The sequence below is a fragment of the Pseudorca crassidens genome, chromosome 8 (genome assembly GCF_039906515.1).
Source record: "Pseudorca crassidens isolate mPseCra1 chromosome 8, mPseCra1.hap1, whole genome shotgun sequence".
Taxonomy (NCBI): Eukaryota; Metazoa; Chordata; class Mammalia; order Artiodactyla; family Delphinidae; genus Pseudorca; species Pseudorca crassidens.
This window is the reverse complement of record NC_090303.1, coordinates 43763305-43785874: the sequence shown is the minus strand read 5'-3', so window position 1 is coordinate 43785874 and position 22570 is coordinate 43763305.

Here is a 22570-nt window from a genome sequence, read left to right as displayed (position 1 = left end):
ATTTTCTGCACATAGTTTTCTCATCAAGTCCAGGTTGTATAATCATCATTCCATTAAAAAAGAAAAAGAAAAAAAGCTTTCAAATTCAGGCTGCAAATAAAGCAGGTATAGGCCTAATTCTGTTAGAGCCAAAAGAGAAAAATTTAACAAATATAAACCCTATTGGTTCTTAACAAATTGGTATTTTTAGCTACCTACTGGAAATCTTAACCTCCATCTTCTGAAGCCCCTACCTGTACTGTCAAAGAAGACTATTTCTTGTACATGTGCTTTTAACAACTACATGTCCATCAGAGCACACAAATTCAGGTCCTGTCTGAGTCTGCTCATCATTCTCATAATTCTCTTGATTGTCTTTGGTGGCACACCATCTGCACACCTGAAAACAGGCTTTTCTCAAGCTCTGTTGTCCTTAATTAAACTCTATTTAAACTGGAGACTTATAGGCAGGAAAAATGCCCAGCTCTTTTAGCACACTCCTGGTTGACTTTTTCAGATACTCTTTGAAAGACTGGCCAATATATTTCCCTAGAGAAGCCAAAGTCTCTCAAACTAATGGTCTCAAGCAATGGGCTCTCTCAGTTTTCAAGCCCTGCCATAAACAGCGGAAGGCAGTACACATAACTTCTTTGAAATAAGTGGTATAAAGGAGTGGAGCCTCAAGCTGTTTATCCAACACAAAGTTTAATAACATAGAGTTATTGTTTCTGAAAACCTGGGCAATTCTTCTTAATTTGGACCAGATACTTAAAGGCCCTCCCTACATACCAACTAGATCCTAGGGTGGCTTGTAAAGGAATATATTGCTGGGCTTAAGAAACGTAATGGAAACCTCCAATCCTTTCCTACAGCTCCAGCAGTAAAAATAAGCTAACAATAAAATTTGAAATGTGAATTCTGATGTGGAGTGGTGAATATTAAGCAAAAGAGAAAGATTCGCTGAAGGCAATACTCATGCCAGGCCTGCTATTTGAAGACTGAGTCTTGGCCCAGCAGCCAGAGGGGCTGCTAAACCAAAGACTTATGCCTTAAATTCTGAACTCTTAAAGGAAGCTCAAGTAGTTAAAGGTTAGTACTACCTTTAGCTTCTGATAGAAGTAAATGCAAATCCTCGCTTGGGAAGAAATTTCCTATTTATACCTTCAGGATTCTTGCAGAATAAGGTCAAACACAAATGAGATCATAATCAAAAGAGTTCTGTCAAATATGCAAGATAACAAACCTGAATGAGAGGTAATCTGCGGAAATAACAAGCTTTAAATTTAGAAAACCCAAGGTTCTCACATGTTGCACTTATCAGTATAGAATGTATTAAGTCAATTATGTAGGAAAGGTTTAAAGAAATAAAAGATGGAATCATAAGAATGAGCAAGCAATGGTCAATTTTTAAATGCTCAGGTTAGAGAGAACAAAAGAGAACATTTAGAATGAAAAATCTAATTTTTGAAATTAAAAATGTTTAATGGATGGTAAAATACAAAATAGGCATAACTGATAAGAGAATTAATAAACTCGTAGTGTTCAGGAAGAATGGTTAAGGTATTTATGAACTTCAGACTTTCTTTAGTATGCTATGCATGGTAAAATTTCAAAATGTCAATGATTAAAAGAGCAGAAATAGAGGCTAAAACTTTTAAACACTAAAGGAAGAAAAGTAAACTTAGAAAAACAAAAATGCAATCAAGTTTTTTAAAATTCAAGAAAGGAGAAAAAGGAGTACAGAGAAAATGAGACAAAAAAGACAAAAATAAGAAGATGAAAGTAAATCAAAACATATCAATAACCACAATAAATATATCTAGCTTACAAATCTACTTCTTATAAGAGGCAAGCAAAACATAAGGACATAGAATGATTGACATGTATACACTGCTATATTTAAAACATATAACCAACAAGGACCTATTGTATAGCACAGGGAACTCTGCTCAATATTCTGTAATAACCTAAATGGGAAAAGAATTTGAAAAAGAAGAGATACTTGAATATGTATAACTGAATCACTGCACTGTACATATGAAACAAACACAACATTGTTAATCAGCTATACTCCACCATAAAATAAAAATAGATAAATAAATAATTTTTATTTTAAGTAAAGGAATGGGTAGATAAACAACTAGGATTTACTATATTCCCCAGGGAACTATATTCAACATCTTGTAATAACCTATAATGGAAAAGAATGTGAAAAATAAATATATATATATATATATATATATTTTAGTTCTAACTGAATCACTTTGCTGCACACCTGAAACTAACATAATATTGTAAATCAACTACACCTCAATTTTTAAAAATGCTAAAAAAATAAAGGAAGGGGAACAACTTATATATAAAGCCATGGAAATTTTGAAAGAGATGGAATAAGAGTTACCTGACAAACTCTAATAAAAACAAAGCTCAGTATCTATAATAATATCAGAAAAACTATAGACTTTAAAACTAAAGCAATACTTAGATTAAGAAGATCACATCATTGTGATAAAAGGTCCAATTCACCAGGATGACATAATAATTAACTTGTATGTACCTACTAAAATAATCTCAAACTACATTAAGCAAAAATTGATAAAACTCAGTTGTCAAATGTGTTCTATTCTCAAAGACTAGTGGGTTAAAAAGACCAAGAAAAAACAAAAATATAAAATATTTTAATTCTAATTAAGTATGACTTAATAAACATTTATTAATTTGCTCACCCAGCAATTAAAGGATGTACATATGCATCAGGTGTAAACACATTTGTAAAAAATGACCATGTAATACACCATGAAGAATGTATACTGGTTTCAAAACATGCCTACAAATGTTTTGACACATTTTCCATTGATGTATGAGTTCTATGTCACATTTTCTTGATCTGGGAGTAGTTATAACTAACTGCTTTGGCCAGTGGAGTTTGATGGAAATAATACTATGTGACTTTAAAGGCTAAGTTATAAAATGACACACCAATTTCTCCTTATTTGCTCTTGGAGCCCTGAGCCTCAAGATGAGAAGCCCAGCTACCCTGAGGCCACCAAGTTGGGGAGATCACGTTAGCCCTCTAGTCAACCATCCCAGCTGAGCCCAATCTTCCAATCATCCTTGCCAACACCCCAGACATGTAATGAAACCATCTTGGACTCTCTAGGCCAGTCCATCCGGTGATGCCACATGGAACAAAATATTCACTCATACAACCCTGTCTAAAAGTCTGACCCACAAAATTCAGTAGGTAATTGAAACAGTAGTCTTAAATTTTGAAGAGCAAAAATTATACAGACCACATTCTCTGATCTCAATGCAATTAAGGTTGCAGTCAGTAACAGGAAGATAAATTTAACAATGTCCTTACGTTTAGAAAATTAAAACTAAATAAGTTATGAAGAAAAGGAAATAGTATAAAGGTAGAAATTTTAATAATAATTACTAACGCTAATTAAAGTTCTACTTATGAAATACTGTGGGATAAAGCAAAAGTGATAGAGAAAAATGTACAGCTTCAAGTATTTGTAATAGAAAAGAAGAAAAAATTAAAAGGTTGAAAAAGATTAGTTAAGTGTATAATTTAAGAATTAACTAAGAAACCTTAGAATAAACCCAAAGACATCCTACACTTAGCTCAAAACCTCACAAACATTTAGGTATTCAGGCTCAATCAAATAACCCATACAATTCTTATTCCACAATTCAGAGTTAATCATCTTCAATTAATCCTTTTATTATCATCATAAAGTCCTGAATTAAATATTTGTTTTAGGTTACCAAAGAGGGTTAACTGGGCCAGTTGGACCAAATTAACCACAGAGCCAAGGTGTAATTAATTAATTAATTAATTAATTAATAAAACAAGGTTCAATCCCAGTTAGGTTCTCCCCTGTAAAATTCTGTGGTCATATGGAACACTGCTGTCTGGAGAGTGTTTACTTAAGTGACATTATTTTTTTATGTTTTACCACTTCCTTCTAATTTTTCTTCTCAGTGCACAGTTATTGTCTGATGCTTCAGGTCTTTCCTAGAATCTGTAAGGTTCTTTAAAAAAAAAAAAAAAACTACAATGATATTCTAATACATGACACCAAAACTTACCTAGTAAATCCTTGTCAATTCATACACAAGATAAAAATGTAATGGATGATGTTATTCTCTTAATATTTTTACATATTATCTTCCAGAAATATGAGTAAATCAATAAATACTACAATCAATATGCTTTATGATATCCTCTATTAATTTGCAGTATAATCCAGAGTAAAGATTCATTTTTTACCACAGCAGTACACCTTCTCTCTATGCTGACAGTGTTTCACCTCAAGCAAACAACTCAACACATCTTGTCCCTTTGGTAATGTCTGTGAGTAATGGTGTGCCTTCTTAAATTCTTTTTTATTCTTCCCAGGTGCAAACTTTATCTCCTTCAGTTACATAGTAAGCTAAAGATAAGATCTCATAGCAATCCTGTTTTAGTAAATACTAGTTGATGGTGAGAAAATGGATCACTAAGGCAGGACAATAATTGTCAAGAGCTTCCTTTGGTAGATGTTATGTTGAGAAGTAATTTTCATTATCATTGTTATTACTATGTTAAAAGATGACCAGATACTCATAATTTTAAGACTAAACTTCCAATCTCATTGACAAGTCAGGAATATGTTGAGCGATTATATTATTCTTGTCCCACAGAAGGGGAAGATTCCTGTTTTCCCCTTCTGTTGGGATAACCTATGATTGCCACTTTGATCAGCACTTATTTCCTGCTTCTTAACCAACTCAAATAATGATACTGATGACGACTGAGCACTTTCTACATGTCAAGTACTGCCCTAAGAGTTTTACATATATTCTTATTTTACTCCTCATAGCACTATGAAGTAGCTACTATTTTCCTTCTGTTTTGAAATGGGGAAACTGAGGCACTGAAAGTTTAAGTAACTTGTACAATGTTATAGTTAGTGATGGAGCCTGGATTAAAATAAAGAGGCCAATCCTTTATGTACCTTTTTATATCAGAATAAAAAGAAAAAGAAAAGAAGTTTCAGAGTTGCGTGCCATGACACTGTAAATGGTGGTGCAAACACGGAAAGTGGTGGTGCAAACACGGAAAGAGATTGGTTAGGAACTCTTAGATTCTTTTCCTCCCTCCTCCCTCTCACCACACTCTCCCTACTCCCTTGCTTTCTTATTTGGGTCTAACATTGAAACAGCAGCCAACATTTCCTCTTGAAACAGACTTTAACATTCAGACAATCTAATCAACAAATAAACTTATGATGAGATCATGCAAACCAAAGGATTCCTTGTCATTTTTCATAAGATATTGAGTGTTTCTTCTTATCACTCAATCATCAACTTTGTAATGCTCAGCTAGACACCAGGAGAAAGAAAAAAACAAATAAAAGACATGATTTTTACCAGCAAAAAGGCACAAAATAATTGGTTACCCGTAGCACATAGACAGGGGGAAAATGACTAGAAATGTTTTCAACCCAATGCACAAATGATCGCATTGTAAAGAGAACAAAACCACGTGACAGAAATGTAAGATGAATTTCCTATCATAATGAAACGGCATCACAAAGGGAAAGTTTCCTGGAAAGTGGAGATTAGAACCAGGCTTTAAAGGTGTGGAAGGGGAGGAGAGTTGCCAGCTCTTCCTCTCCTGACAAACGTCTAGACAGAATTATCTCAGGTGTACAGTGCACAATGGGCTCCCTAAAGGGTAATGCTTCACAGCCCTGTTACTGGATACCATTTTCCTCTATGCCACATTGCCCGAGTACTGCATCCACTATACATTTTCCATGGGGCTGAAAACAGAACTCTGCTTTCTGGAATGACAATTGTTACAAACACATTCCATTCCGAAAACATAAAATCTGGAGGATTCTCTCAAAGCAAAGCAGAGAAATACAAGTGCCATTCGTCTTTTGTCTTGGCTCTCCAAACTCTCTTGAAGAAAATTATTTCATTTTGGACTTTCTCAGGGAGAAACATCAATTCTAAGGTCTAGAGTCTTGAGGGTTAGTAGTGGGACTTCAGAGCTGGGGAATTCAGTAAGAAAATGAAAGTCTGAGAAAGCAGGAAGAATTTATAATGAAAATAGGCAGAAAAGAGGGCAAAAGAGGGCTTACATCAAAGGCAGAATCCTACAGGCCAAAATTTCTAAACTTTAAGAATTTTATAAACTTTATCTCCTTCAGGGATTCTTTATATTTAAAGGTGTCATGGACAGCACAGTTCCTTTTCAGCCTCCTCAGTTCAGCTCATCTTTCCACTGGACCTTTTGCAAAGTAAAAAGCTGACGGTCAGAATAAGTGGTTTCAGTAGCTGCTGCTCTAGGCTTTGATTTGGGGAGAAAGAGGGCCTGCTATCTGGACTTTGGCCTTGTGGATTGGGTTATATGCAGCAGTTCTGATCTTCTCCTTTGTAGCAGTGGAAAGTCATATGTTTTCTCCTTCCTTTTCTTGGTCGATTTTTGTCTAGTTGTCTTGACATCTCAAGAGGTAGCTCATGAGAAGATCTCAGTAACTAGTAAGTGAATCTCTACTAAAAAGTGAACAAATAAATGGTCCCAACTTTTCAGAAATATAGATCTATTCTCCTTCATCGTTTCTCTCTCTCTCCTGGTCTAAATAAGCCGCCCTGTTCCTATAAATCACTGAGAAGTTACAGAATTTCTCAAGTCTGCCTGCTGGAGATGTATAAGAAAAATGATGCTCTCTTATTTTTTTAGTTTCACAGGCAGAGTCAAGAAATCTTTATTATGCCAAAAGATTCACCCAAGCAAAAACTGTCAATGGAATTAAGTCAGGTTTCCCATATTTATCATATTCCTGCCATATCTGCTCTCTTGATCATGAAGCTAAGAAAACACAGGCAGTTTTCCAAAGAAAACACTTGAGTATCTTCCTACAAACACTAACTGCTACCTTGAATATTATATTTAAATCTGTAGTACACACAAGGACATCACTCTTTATTCAGGAAATGTCCTTGTTTCATATTTCTTGCCTAAGAGGTAGATGTGCTATATTTCTGTAGTTTGGTGGGGAAACAGAAAGTAGAGTTTCTTTAAAGTTCAATAAGGCCTGACATTGTGAAATAGAGGGATGGAACTCAGAATTATAGTAGAACTTATGTCTTCCTCAAGGATATACCTCAGATAACAAAATAATGTGGATATCACTAAATCATCATCTAATGTGGCGAAAAAATGATAGCATCAGAAGACAAAGATGACAATTCTGAGCGATGAGTATTAGTATTTGACAGTCACAGGATTAACTGAAACAGCTATCATCACATCAAAGGTATCAGAGACAATGGCTTCTGCTTAATATGATCTGACTTTATATTCATTGCAAAATTAAAGAGGACTTTGTAAAAAAAAAACCTATTTTTCTATGAAATCATGACATTGAAAGTTACCTTCGAGATTATCTACTGCCAACTTTTTTACAGATCCACAATGCAAAAGATTCTTCATCTCTTCATCCACTTATCCCTGCCACTTTAAGTTGTAGAAAGACTCACAGTTTTCTACTGAATTAATTTATCTTCAAGGGGGTCTTCCCTGGTGGTCCAGTGGTTAAGAATCAGTCTTGCAATGCAGAGGATGCCAGTTCAATCCCTGGTTGGGGAACTAAGATCCCACATGCCACGGGGCAACTAAGCCCAGTGCCACAACTAGAGAGAAGCCTGTGCACTGCAACGAAAAATCCCACGTACTGCAATTAAGACTCAATGCAGCCAAAAGATAAAGTTTTTTTTAAAAAATTATCTTCTGGGATATCACAAAGAAAATTTAATCGAGATTTAAATTTTCTATAAATCAATTTTGGGTAGTAGGAAGAAGGAAGTGTGACACTTCCAAATTATTGCAAGTTTTTTTTTTGAATTTTTGAATTTTATTTTATTTTTTTATACAGCAGGTTCTTATTAGTTAACCATTTTATACACATCAGTGTATACGTGTCAATCCCAATCTCCCAATTCATCACACCCCACCAACAAGTCCCCACCACTTTCCCCCCTTGCTGTCCATACGTTTGTTCTCTACATCTGTCTCTCTGTTTCTGCCCTACAAACCGGTTCATCTGTGCCATTTTTCTAGGTTCCACGTATATGTGTTAATATACGATATTTCTTTCTCTTTCTGACTTATACCACTCTGTAGAAAGTCTCTAGATCCATCCATGTCTCTACAAATGACCCAATTCTATTCCTTTTTATGGCTGAGTAATATTCTATTGTATAAATGTACCACATCTTCTTTATCCATTCATCTGTTGATGGGCATTTAGGTTGCTTCCATGACCTGGCTATTGTAAATAGTGCTGCAATGAACACTGGGGTGCATGTGTCTTTTCGAATTATGGTTTTCCCTGGATATATGCCCAGTACTGGGATTGCTGGGTCATATGGTAATTCTATTTTTAATTTTTTAAGGAATCTCCATACTGTAAGTTGTTTTTTTGTTTTTTTAATCACGATTGGTGATACTGGTAAAATTTGATGTCCCAACATGTTCCTCACAAAGAGAGTCAATTCTATCTACTCTTTCACCTGCGCAGCATTAAGGGGAAGAAAAACTAGCATATATTAAGTGCTTATTACAATATTATACTAGGTATCTTACATGTAGTCTCATTTTATCTTAACAGCAATTCAGTGATATGGGTATTTCATCCAATTCCCAGATGATAACACTAAACTCAAAGACGCCAGAGTCATAAGCTAAAAAGTGGTAGGGCTATAATTTAGTATCAGATCTGCCTGACTTCAAAGTCCATACTCTTTTTTTCCTTGCATATGAAAAATTCTGGGGAAAAAACTGCCCCCAGTAAAGACTGTAAATCCACAGAAGTTCACTTCATAATTATAGGAGGTGTTTTCTTTTGTCTCTTTATTGATTGTTTCTTCTATTTGAGAAGGAATTATTTTTACCACTTCCAACTTTGATTTGAGTGATTTACATTTGCATTAAGCCTTCTAGCAAATACTTGTTGAATGCTTAATTGTAAGGAATCAGAAGTACTAATATATATGACATATACCGTGTGTAAGTATAAAACTGAAATGTAAATTCAAGGTTTAATATGGTCTGATGAATGAAGTGAATGAAATAATATATCTATAATAGTACTCATTATGTTTCCTGCCCAAGACCAACAAATGGAAATTACATATCCATCAAGAACAGTAGCACAGTAAGACCATGATTCTCCACATGTTCGAGTGAGGAGGCATGCTCCTTTTGGGCTGCATATCAGACCCCAATGGATGGCCTGAGTATTGAAAAAAGCATCTTCTTATTCTCAACAGATCTACCCCCAAAGGTGAGTATGGAAACTTAGCAAAATTGGTAAACTCTTTACCAAATATTCTGATTTTTCTTCTTAGAGCAGTTCTCTCTGGGGAAAGAGTATATATCCCTACAGCCTAGAATTCAGAAATGTCCAGGTGACTTGCTTTGGCCAATGAAATGTGGACAGAAGTGATATGTGGCACTTGCAGACATGAACTTTTTTTTTTAAGAGAGTAAAAATTTTAATTTACTGATAAAAAAAGTAAAGATTCCTCACAGAATATTGTATATCTTGGCAATATATACTTCAAAGACTCTTGTGTTAAATGATTCTAAAAGGACATATTTAAAAGCATATGAATATTCTACATTTTAAAAGCCATATCTTTTGTTCATATACCACACAAACTAAACTTTACCATGCATTAGTCCATCAAAGCTCATAATCATTTGAGAAAGGTATGATTACATGAATATTAAAAATAAAGAATATATTTCAGAAAGATCAAGGGACTTGTCTCAAGACACACAGCTACGAAGAGACAAGGTAAGACTTAAATATTCTCATACAAGAACTCAAGATATTAAAACTATTTAAAAATATATATTCCAGCATATATTCTTTTTTTAACATCTTTATTGGAGTATAATTGCTTTACAATGCTGTGTTAGTTTCTGCTTTATAACAAAGTGAATCAGCTATACATATACATATATCCCCATACCTCCTCCCTCTTGCGTCTCCCTCCCACCCTCCCTATCCCACCCCTCTAGGTGGACACAAAGCACCGAGCTGATCTCCCTGTGCTATGTGGCTACTTCCCACTAGCTATCTATTTTACACTTGGTAATGTATATATGTCCATGCCTCTCTCTCACTTCGTCCCAGCTTACCCTTCCCACTCCCTGTGTCCTCAAGTCCATTCTCTACATCTGCGTCTTTATTCCTGCCCTTAGGTTCTTCACAACAATTTTTTTTTTTAGATTCCATATATATGTGTTAGCATGTGGTATTTGTTTTTCTCTTTCTGACTTACTTCACTCTGTATGACAGATTCTTGGTCCATCCACCTCACTACAAATAACTCAATTTCGTTTCTTTTTATGGCTGAGTAATATTGCATCGTATATATGTGCCACATCTTCTTTATCCATTCATCTGTTGATGGACACTTAGGTTGCTTCCATGCCCTGTCTATTGTAAATAGAGCTGCAATGAACATTGTGGTACATGACTCTTTTTGAATTATGGTTTTCTCAGGGTATATGCCCAGTAGTGGGACTGCTGGGTCGTACGGTAGTTCTATTTTTAGTCTTTTAAGGAACCTCTATACTGTTTTCCATAGTGGCTTTATCAATTTACATTCCCACCAAGAGTGCAAGAGGGTTCCCTTTTCTCCACACCCTCTCCAGCTTTTACTGTTTCTAGATTTTTTGATGATGGCCATTCTGACTGGTGTGAGGTGATACCTCATTGTAGTTTTGATTTGCATTTCTCTAAAGATTAGTGATGTTGAGCATCCTTTTATATGTTTGTTGGCAATCTATATATCTTCTTTGGAGAAATGTCTATTTGGGTCTTCTGCCCATTTTTGGATTGGGTTGTTTGTCTTTTTGTTATTGAGCTGCATGAGCTGCTTGTAAATTTTGGAGATTAATCCTTTGTCAGTTGCTTCATTTGCAAATATTTTCTCCCATTCTGAGGGTTGTCTTTTCGTCTTGTTTATGGTTTCCTTTGCTGTGCAAAAGCTTTTAAGTTTCATTAGGTCCCATTTGTTTATTTTTGTTTTCATTTCCATTTCTCTAGGAGGTGGGTCAAAAAGGATCTTGCTGTGATTTATGTCATAGTGTGTTCTGCCTATGTTTTCCTCTAAGAGTTTTATAGTGTCTGGCCTTACATTTAGGTCTTTAAAACGTTTTGAGTTTATTTTTGGGTATGGTGTTAGGGAGTGTTCTAATTTCATTCTTTTACATGTAACTGTCCAGTTTTCCCAGCACCAGTTATTGAAGAGGCTGTCTTTTCTCCATTGTATATTCTTGCCTCCTTTATCAAAACTAAGGTGACCACATGTGCGTGGGTTTATCTCTGGGGCAAACATGAACTTTAACAGTTTGTGGTTCTCCATGTCTTTTTTACTTATACCACCAAATGTGAAATGTTCAAAATAGACATTGCTCTGTCATATCAGGTTTGGGGCAAAGAAAACGTGAAGCAAACTCACAAATGACCTCTAATAGACATGTTCCTTGCATGAGTGAGAAATTTGTGACTTTAAGCACTGAGAAAGGGGTCCCTTTGTTATTGTGACATAGGCAAGCTTATTCTAATAATATCATTAGTCAGGGAAAATATCATTCTTTCTTGATAATCACTGATTTAGTGAAGTTTATAGCATCCAAGCACTCCCTTCTATAATTATTTCTCTCAGTTGACTTTTTGAAAGGTAACGAACAACAGATAGTTCAAGATTACATTATGACAAGCATCTACAGTACATCCACTCCCAATGTTGATTTTAATGTTCATTTTAGTTTTAACAATTAGTTAATGTGGAGGGAGGAGTTATATCCTCTTAGGACAAATAAGGAGGCTAACAAAGATGTTTGTCTTAATAGAAGAGATAAGCCAAGTAAATGCCCATATCCATCATTTTCTAAGAAATGATCATAGGTAGTCCCTGACCAAGAAATGGATGACAGATGATAGGTAGGTAGGGAGGTAGGTAGATAGATATAAAGAATTCTATTCCTAAATCAAGTCTAATTTTAACCTAGAGAGAGATTTAAGTAGCTACAACAAAGTATACTTCTCAACCACCAATTTTGTTTTGTTTTGTTTTATTTTCAGTAAAACACCCATAGTTCCAAGTAAAAAAGCTACCTATTAAAAATTAATATAAAATTATTCCAAAACATACTTCTAGACAGCTATATGTGAAGTTATTATTTATAAATTAGTCAAAACACCTACCACTGTTAATGACTTTGGTTTTAAAGCAGTTGATCTAGATGCTTTCTCTCTTCCAGGATGAGATAGCAGAGTCACTTCTTTATTAAAGCCACTCCTAAGTCATTATGCTAAAATCATGCCATCTTCATGATGAGATGCCTAGATAACTCTTTACTCTTGAAGATGGAAATGCTTCTAGATCATCTGAACATGGAATTAAATTATATGGGAAAAGATTAAAGAGACAAGAAGGGGAACTAAAATGCATCTCCTTCTCAATCACTTTGGAAATTATTGTCTGAAGTATAAAGAGACCATTCTTACTGACATTGTTTTGGCTTAGATGCAGTCTGAGATCTATATTAATAGTCAAATATAACAAATTTCTACCTATGGAGTCAAAAGCCAAAGAAAGAGCGTTAAAATCTGCGATATTATTATATTACTCCTGTATTATTCTTGGAATTTCATACAAAAGAATATGGGTTTATTAGGCATCTCCAGTAGAAGTGATAGACCTCCCTGAGCTCACTAGCTCCGCACATCAAACACTGAGCTAAGAAGTAAAAGCTTATAACTTATCAAGCTTGTATGTGTCATGTTTTAGATTGAACATCTTGTATTTCATTGTGTTTATAATTTAGAGAAAATAAACGGTTGTTCTGGGCCCAGTGAGGCAGTATCCTACCCATTGAACAGGTAAAGATTAACAAGTTAACAAGACTGGAACTCAGCATTTCACAGTTGCCTTTAAATACTCATGATGCAACAACTGTTTCCTGGGTGGAATTTAGCTACTGATGACTGCACTTCTCCATCATGCTGCTTATTTCTAAACATATTAATTTCACACTGACATTTGTTTTATGAATATTTGATTCTCAGAGTTAAGAAAACAGCTTAACTAGGAGAACAGATATGTAAAAGTAAAGGTTATTTATATAATCACTAACAGTGATGTTTAAGACTCTTGGAACTGCTGTGAAATTTTAGGGTTATAATATCATGCCATACACTTTGAAAAATTAATTCAAATTAGTTTGGAAATGAGCATGTTTATATCCACTGAAAATTTCATTAACAACAGAAATATGGGGTTATAATCAAAGAAATGGTAGAACACTAGAAGTCTACAGAGATTAAAATTGGGTCCTTTTTTAATATCTTCATTAAAGATCTAAAATTAATAACAAGCTGATTATTCAAATGTACAAATATTAAGAAAGAATAATAATAAGGTCATTAGAAAAGAATTGTAGGTACTTAAAAATTAAATATCAAAATTAGATTAATTATAAATAGCAAAGATCTAGAAAATAGATATAGATACTAGAAAAGGAGAAGGTAAAAGATCTGGAAAGCAGTAATGTAAATAAATAAATCTACAATATTATGTGAAAATCTCAACATTATCTGGAAAGAAGCTCTGCTACAGCTGGGAGAGTTAAGCCTTTCTATATTTAACAAGACCTCAATTATCTGTCCCATTAGATATTGCCCTGTGTAAGGCAATGAAGATTGCTAACAATTATTACATGGATGGGAATAATATAAGGCACTGTAGACCACACCTTGTTCTTTTGATACTATGGTATCAAAACTAGTCCACATGATTTTCAAAGCCTGATGAAAAGAAAACCAATCATTCAATACTCTGGGGCAAGCAAATATTCCATAATGAATCTCCTAGTCCTTATATTACACTTAACCTGTAATTAATCCCCTCCAGTTCAAATCATCCACTTTGTGGTAATTCTCAGGGCTTCTGTGGAAAGCAGGACTATAAACCATCTCTTCCTCATCTCCCGAATGAAAAGTGTGGCTATCTTAGAGCCAAGGCCACTATAATCTAACATATTCCCTCAAAATGGTACATAGTTTATCAGCTTTCTTATTATCCAGGGTCACTGTCTGGCAGGGCAGAGATAAAAGAAATAATTGGAGACGGTGCTCTGAATATATTGACAGAGAAACACCAGGGCCTTGACCACCACAGTTCTGGAACCTGTTCTTGGCAGAGTATTCTAATGTGTTGACCATCAGCTGTTAATCACGGTGAGTTTACAGACTCCAGCATGGAGTAAAAGTCCACATATCTGATATGGCCATAAAGTGTCTCTTGGAGAGTCCTGAGGAAGTGCCTCTAGAACTGTATTTTTTTAAATTAGGGAATGAACGTAAATTTCAAAATGTGTATATGAATGGTCTTTCCTTTGAGGCTAAATAAGAACGAGTAAGAAATAACACATCCCATCAACTGGTCCAATGACTTTCTGATCTTTAAACTCAGGGAACAGAGAAACAGGAGCAACTGCAATTGCTGACTGAAAGACAGTCTGAAAGATGGTCAATCTATGTTCCGACCATTAATATAGGCAGGAGTCAAGGGTGATAAGGGCAAAAGAGCAAAACTGCCATTCTGCCTGGATAAACTCTTTTCCAGCTTTTCCAGATAACAAAGGCAGACAGTCTAAAAAGGTTAATGCTAATGACATTCACCACTGAAAAATGAGCTTAGGTGCCCCTTCAGCTCATCCTTTTTCCTCTTGGATAATCATAATAGATAGCTGTTCCCTGTGGTTAAACAACTGGGTAATTACTAAAACAATTTGCAATAAACAGACATTTATAACATTGAAACATAAGAAAGGCAATAAACTGACATTTCAAAGGCATTTTACTGAAGGAATCTTGCAGTTTTCAAGTTGAAAGGAGTTGTTTTGGCAGAACTACAAAGACAATCTTATCTAAGATACATGTTATCTCCCTTCAAAAATCTTCCATGGATGAGATTTCAGTTTTGTGGCTTTCATGAGCGTATTTTGAAATTAAAATTTTAATATGTAATATTTCAATGTGCTAAGCCAAGTCAGTCATTGATTAGTTATTCTTCAATAAAATACCAGGAAAAGTAAGGTTGTGAACAGCCATATTCTAAAGATCTATAAGAAAGTCAAGATGGTTCTCTTATCACTCAGAAAGTTATCATGAGTTTTCTTCCTAGAGCTCCATGTAACTTCTGTAATTCATTTCTGCACATATTTTTTATTTAATTGTATGTCTCTTCCTTGATTGTAACCATTTCTAAGTTACAGATTTTGACTTTGTATTTTCAGTGTCTATCCCAATATATGACATACTGTAGATGTTAAAGAAATATTTTCTGAATGAACAAAGTGGAAGTGTTTTGTGCTGTGAAACACAACCTCAGATTTTCTCAAGGACTTCCACTTACATATTAACATTCTTCTCTTTTTTGTTACCAATTTCTTCCTCCCTATTGGATTAAGTTCCTGTGTCTCGAACTTCTCCAAAACCTCCCTTTACCCCACATACCACTCCACCTATTTCTCTCTCTTGTTCCCTCCAATTTCTAGTCCCTGTCATCACTTTGTCACCTCCCATTTATTCTTCCATCGCTCCATTCTGACTCCCTACCTTACCATTGCAAAGACATTCTTGATCAGGTCTTTAATGGCTTCCATGTTGAAAATCCAATGGATGCTTCTTTTTGTATTTACTCAAAATTCTCATATTTTTACACAGCTAAATATTCCCTCCTTTTTTATTCACATTTGTCTTTCAGAATTCAGTCCTCAGCCCTCTTCTCTATCAATATTCTTTGTCTCAATAATCTAGTTCATTTCCAAGTCTTAAAATATTATCCACATACTGACTTTCCAATTTTTATCTTTTTATTATTATCCACATACTAATGACTTGCAAACATTTATCATCACATATTGATGACCCTGATATTTTTCTGAGCTCCTTACTCATATAGCCAATGGGTTCCATGACTTCTTTTACTTGGATGACTTAACATGTTCAAAGGAACCTCGTGATACCCTCAATTTGGTTTCCTAAATAGTCTTTTCTTAGTAAATGATACCACCAAATTGCTCAAGCCAAAAACTACAGGATTTAATCTTCACTCTTCCCTTTTCCAGATAAATCCCTGTAAGATCCATAAACAAACTGTCAGTTCTACCTCCAAAGTAAACTCACATCTAGTCACTTTACCTCATCCTCATTGCTATCCGCCTAGTTCAAGTCAACCCTGTTACTGGAATTCTTTTCTATAATGGCCTCCAAACTGCAGCAGTCTCCCTCCTTCAACTGCTGCTCCCCACACACTCAATTTATCTTCCACTCAGCCAACAAGATCTTTTTAAAAGGCAAATCAAATTGCATTGTTTCCCCACTTAAAACCCTCTTCCCCAAAGCACTGTGAAAATAATTCAAACTCCTTACCAAGATTCATAAGGTCCAAGCATGTTCTGGCCCTGGACCGCCTCTTCAATTTCATCTTCTACTCTTCAACCACTCATGCTTCCTTTCTTTCCTTGAAAACCCTGAGCTTTTTCCAAGTGAAGAGCTTATGCCTTTGTTCCTTTTGCATGAAATTGTTCTTCCCTTGGCTTTTGCATGGCTACTTCCATCTCATCTTTCAAGTCTCATTTCAAAGAGCACCTCCTCAGAGAGGCTATCCATGAGCACCCTACCTAAAGTAGTCCTCCCCAACCCCTCAGCTCAGTTATACTCTTTCGTATCAAGATATTTACCACAATCTGAAATTATTTTGTTTACTGTCTGTTTGCTCTAACTAAAATATAAAAGTTTGTTTGCTTTATTTCTGAAACCCAGAATAGAGTATGGCAAATAATAAGTATCTAACTCATGTGTTAAAGAATGAATGAATGGACATATGACAAGTGTAGTAATTTAAGAGTCATGTACTCTTAAAAATATTACTCTTACATAAAATCCTAACCACTACTATAGATTCCCTTTTTTGGTAGGAATCAACCAGGAAAACATGAAACATATGGATTACTTCATTGAATCGTTTTACTAGGAGTTTTTTTGTTGTTGTTTTTTTTTTTTTGTAAAGGAGGGGGCTATTATCTTAGAACCCCTGTCTCATCTCTGTACCTTTAAGTCAGATCTAATATTTCCACTGGACAAAGAAAAAAGTTGAGCTACGGAAGCACAAATGTTTCATTCTATGGCCAACTCAACTCTTTCTCATTGTCTTTGGCTCTGACCTTGTTTCCATCCACTCCAAACCCCTAAATGCCTCTCGCTTTTCAGAATCAATGATCTGTTGGCTTACACTTAGACTATCCCTAAATATTCTTGAATTACTCTTATCCCATTGGCTCTTTTCCTTCCATACCACGTTGATTAGGATGCATCAAGTTATGATGACTTGTAACTCCACCTTGAGTAGGAAGTTCCATGGTAAGGATCAGCTCAATTTTCTTTCTCTCTCTTACCCAAAGGGGATGGTTGGCAGATATGGCAAATAAAAATACAAGATTCCTAGTTAAATTTAAATTTCAGATAAATAATTTTTTAAAAAAATAAATAGATCCCACATTTGCATGGAACGTATTTGCAATATTTGAAAAAATTCATTCATTGTATCTGAAATGGAAATTTATGTAGGTGTCCTGGATTTTATCTGGCAACCCTACCAAAGAAAAGGATGGGTTTTCTCAAACATTGGTCCAAATGAGGAGAAAGGTTCTCTCTGATCCTGAGATCCCAGATATGGAAGATCAAAGAATTAAGTGAGCTTATGCATAAATTTATCAAGTATTTATTGAGCATATATCTTATACTAAGCACTGGTGGAATTACTGGACATTCAGTGGCCGAAAAAAAAAAGTCATGGGCCAATCCAAGCTAATCAACCAGCAGAGGAAAGAGACAATAAAAATTTAAATAAACAAGTAAGTTCAGCTACTATCCTGCTTTCTCAAATTTTTCCTCAGATTTTCTCTCTTTCTCTCTTTCTCCCTGTTTCTCTCTCTCTCTCTCACTCTCGCTCTCTTTCACATACACACACACACACACACACACACACACACACACACACATACCTACACATACCACATTCTAACAGGAAATTGCAGTTTTAGTTATTTATACATTTAACATAGTTCTGTTTTACTTTTCTCGTAATTAAGCAATGGCCTCCTTTCAGAAAGACACAAACAATATTACTACCATTTTACCAGTAATATTACAGAAAAACTAAATTGTACTGGTGTTATCATACAACTTGCAGAATTTTTTTGAGATCTTGATTTGATTTTTAGATTTTAAAGCAGAGTAAAACTCCCTTTTCATCTAAATAGCAGTGAATTTATTATGAATGGACTGCCTTTATGATACTTATCATCCAGATATGCCTTATTATTTGTTCTATTAATATGCTCTGCAGTTATCTATTACATTGGGGCAAAAAGTTTTGGCTCTAAGCATGAATTAGTTGGTGGTAATGTAAAGTTAAATACTATACATGCCATAGCCTGGAAAAGTCAAGGAAATGTGTTCTAAAGTCCTTTATTGACCTGATATGCTGAAGGTTAAAGAAGTTTTTATGAAGAAATGATTAATTTTTTAAAAATAATATTGAAGCAGAACAAAGACATATCAGAGGTAAAAAGTTGAGGGACTGTCCTCTCTGATGCATAGACCTGAATGAAGAATGATTTATCTAAAATTGTTCCCCACCTCTGACTTCCAGAAGCAAGCAGCAGAATATGAAAAACACTTGTTCTAGCAGCAAGGGCTAACACAATGAAGACCAGTGTGGTTGGCAGGGCTCCTACTGAAGCCTATTCCTGTTTTTCAGTGTCCTCAATGATTTCAGCTTTCCCCAGCCCCTCCTATATGCTTCCTCTAATCTCACACACCCTTGGGACCTTATGTTCAAGCCGTGATGATCAAGCTGAATAGAAGTTTTAACCTTTTTGCATCAGCATTCTCCAGCCTAAAGCATCCTGTCCTTAGTACTAAGAGGAGAAAAAGAAATGACAACGCTGTTAACCATTCCATATTGATTCAATTCAGTTTCAAAAGTCTGAATATCACCAAGTCTCAATTCAATCAACTCCATGTAGGCTATGTTAAAAATTCTACTGAAAACTGTAAGTTTTCATCAGTGATTAGACTAAGCCTGAGGCCATTCCAAGATACTGGTGAAAAGTTTAAATTATGAATTGTTATTAAAATGGAGTTTCACTACTTTTCTGCATGTTCAATATCTGAAAGTAGGTCAACTCAATCCTACCTTGTAGATACCTTACTACAAAAAAATATAATCAACATTAATTGTATTCATTTGCTCAAAAAAATGTGTTCAGTGGCTACTATATTTTGGGTATTGTGAGAGGCACTTAAGGATACTACTATAATAAATATAGTTGTTAACTATCTAACAGTTAACCGATCTGTTATATGTAAATAATGCTTTCAAAATATTTGATATCCCTGGAAAATATTATACATTATTTAAAACATTTGAAGATATTCAAACACTAACGATTAGGAAAATATTTATTCTTTTATCCCTAGACAAGTAGATAAGATATGTGGAGTCTTCAAGTTATTTACATTCTGATGAGAGACAAAAACAAACAATTTACAAATGCAGTAAACCTGGGCAGCAGGGGTTTGGAGCACCATGAATCACGGAGCATAGAACTAGTTAAGGTTCTATTAAGCATGGGATTGCTGTGGTCTGAATGTTTGTGTCCTCCCAAAATTCCTATGTTAAATCCTAAAGCCCAGTGTGATAGTATTTAGAAGTGAGGGCCTTGGGGTGATTAGATTATATGGGTGGAGCCCTCAAGAATGGAATTAGTGTTTTTGTAAAAGAGGCTCCAGAGAGATCCTTGGGCCCTGAATGTCATATGAGGATAAAATGAAGTCTGAGACCCTGAAGAGGATCCTTACCCAACCATGCTGGCACCCTTACCTCAGACTTTCAGATTCCAGAACAGTGAAAAAAGAAATTCCTTTTGTTTATTAGCCATCCAGTTTATTGTACTTCTGTTATAGCAGCGCTAATGGACTAAGACAAGGATCAAGTCAAAGTTTCACAGACTATAGCTGTATTCTCCACTGTCCTGCACTGCCCTCCACGGCCCTGTACAGAATTTTCCACAAAATTTTAAATAATTACTTATACTTTACGATTGAGAATTCACATGTGACCCAGATGATAAAGTTCCTGCTTCTATCATTCCTATTCTAGTGCATCCTCATTAGCATCCAGCAGAAGCTATACATTTATTTTAATAAATATTGGAGTACAATCCACCCAAATAATATAACAATGCCTTCTTTTCAGGTCTGGTGCAGTGGCTCCCACATCTTTGGTGTTTAGTACATGTTTCTTGAATAAATAAATTATGTCACTTAAGCATCAAGACAGGCTTGTTAGATAAATGTTTTATCAAATATTACTTCAAAACAGCAAATCTAATTCTAAAATGAAGACTTAAAGATGCTGAGAGACTTGCCCAAGGTTACACACTTAGTATAGAAGTTAGCTTGCAGTTTTGTTGAAAAGATAAAATAAAATGATGGAGTAAAAGAGCTCTGTAAACTCAAAAGCTAATGTGTTGACCTAAAAGGCACTCAGCAGGAAATAGCGGCAGCAGCTTTCACTACTTACAGAGATCATTCATTTTTCAAACAAACCCTGCAAGATGTTACCCTGGACCATGCTGGCTTATTCTGTCACTTTTAACATTAGATGTTATTTAAATGAGTTATCTTCCAAATAATACCTAATATTTAAATGTACACAAATCTTAAAGTTTGGGAGAATGGCTGAATTCCTGTAGTAAACAAATTCTTTCTATAAAAGTTTATAAACTCATAAGGAAATTTGAAGGTTATACATTCAATTAATAATGCCAAGACACATTAATGCTTCCCTCAGTTTGATTAAGCTTTAGACAGGCTTCGGCTTCTTCCTGACTCTAGGCTCCAGATCTCCCTTTTCTTAGAACATTTCCTTTAGAAAACTTGTAATTGTAAATTCTTTCTCTGTCCCTTTGAGATGTAAATCTTTTTAAAAGCCTCTTGACAGCTTTACAGCCCAGGAATGTCTTTCTCAAAGACCTGGGAACCATCTCTTCTAAATGTAATCATCAAAAGAGATGGCACCCCTTCTTCCCAGTTTCTGCAAAAAGGTAGAAGCCTAACTTTAGAGGGCACCTTGCTCCAAGTTACAAAATTACCTCTTATCATAAAGATATGAGAAGTTAACTTTTCCCTTGGATAAAGCCAATTAGAAAACTCAGTCTATAACTTATGCCTAATGTCCTCTAGTACTTTTCCACAAGCTCACTCCAGCCCATAAAAAACTGTACTCCTTATGTTGCAGTGGAGTTCAGACTTATCCTGGCATCTCTCCCCAGAGAGACTGCAAATAGCTAGAGCACTGAATAAAGTCTTTCTTGCCTGTATAACTTTGTTTGGTACAATTTTTGCTTTGATACAACATTTTTAGAAAAGATTTTCATGGTGTATGGGGATGTCACGTATATAAACAAAACACAATACAGAGGGTACTTCATTTACCATAAAAGAAAGCAAGGCTGGGACAAAATATAAATTCAAGTGGTGAAGTCTAGTTTATAAATTTTTGGTTGAGGTGTTTGTGATATTTAATAAGTGAATTTATTTTTTTCCCCATTCAAAGGGTCTTTTTCACAGGCAAGAAACAGAGATGGAAACTACCTATGTGAAAGCCATTAATCTCAATGTTATTTGCAGAAATTCAAGTACCTTAAAAGTTAAAGTAATATACGAGTTGAGAAGCGTAACCAGATATGTATAATCAACCAATTCTACAAAAGGAACCTATACCTGGGAGTTCAGAAGCCAAGTATGATCAGTAGTAGGTCCTCAATGTACCTCCAATACAATGCCACACCCTTTTCCTTTTCTACTCTGGCAATTAAAAGAACATAGAAAGAAATCAAGTTCCTTGTTACAGGAAAATGTAAATGAGAAAAAAATCAAGAAGATTGAATACAACAGGCAACGGAGCATTCAGAAGATAAAGTAAGAAGGAGGAAAATCAATCTGAATGTCTAAAACCAAGGTGCAAATTAACATCACCAAACTTGAAAAATATCTCCTTAAATTATACAATTTGAATGTGGAGATGAACTCAAACATAAGCTAAAGATACGCAGAGTAAATCTGCCCTGTTCTCATTGCTCAGAATTGATAGTTCATCAATATGAAACTTCTGAAGAAGACAGACCAACAAATTAAATTAGAATCTAATTTCTCATAAACTGGGATGATAGCACATGACTGAGATATCTATATCCTAGAGAAAAAAAAAATAATGAACTAGGAGTGTAGCTATAGGAGACAGGAAGTTATGCAACACTTTCCAAACTGCTCTCTAATGAGTTGAGAGAAATAATCTTTCCTAAAGAATATAATCTTAATATTTACCCCAAACAAACCAATAGTCTTGAATGATGATGAAAGTAGCCCATATT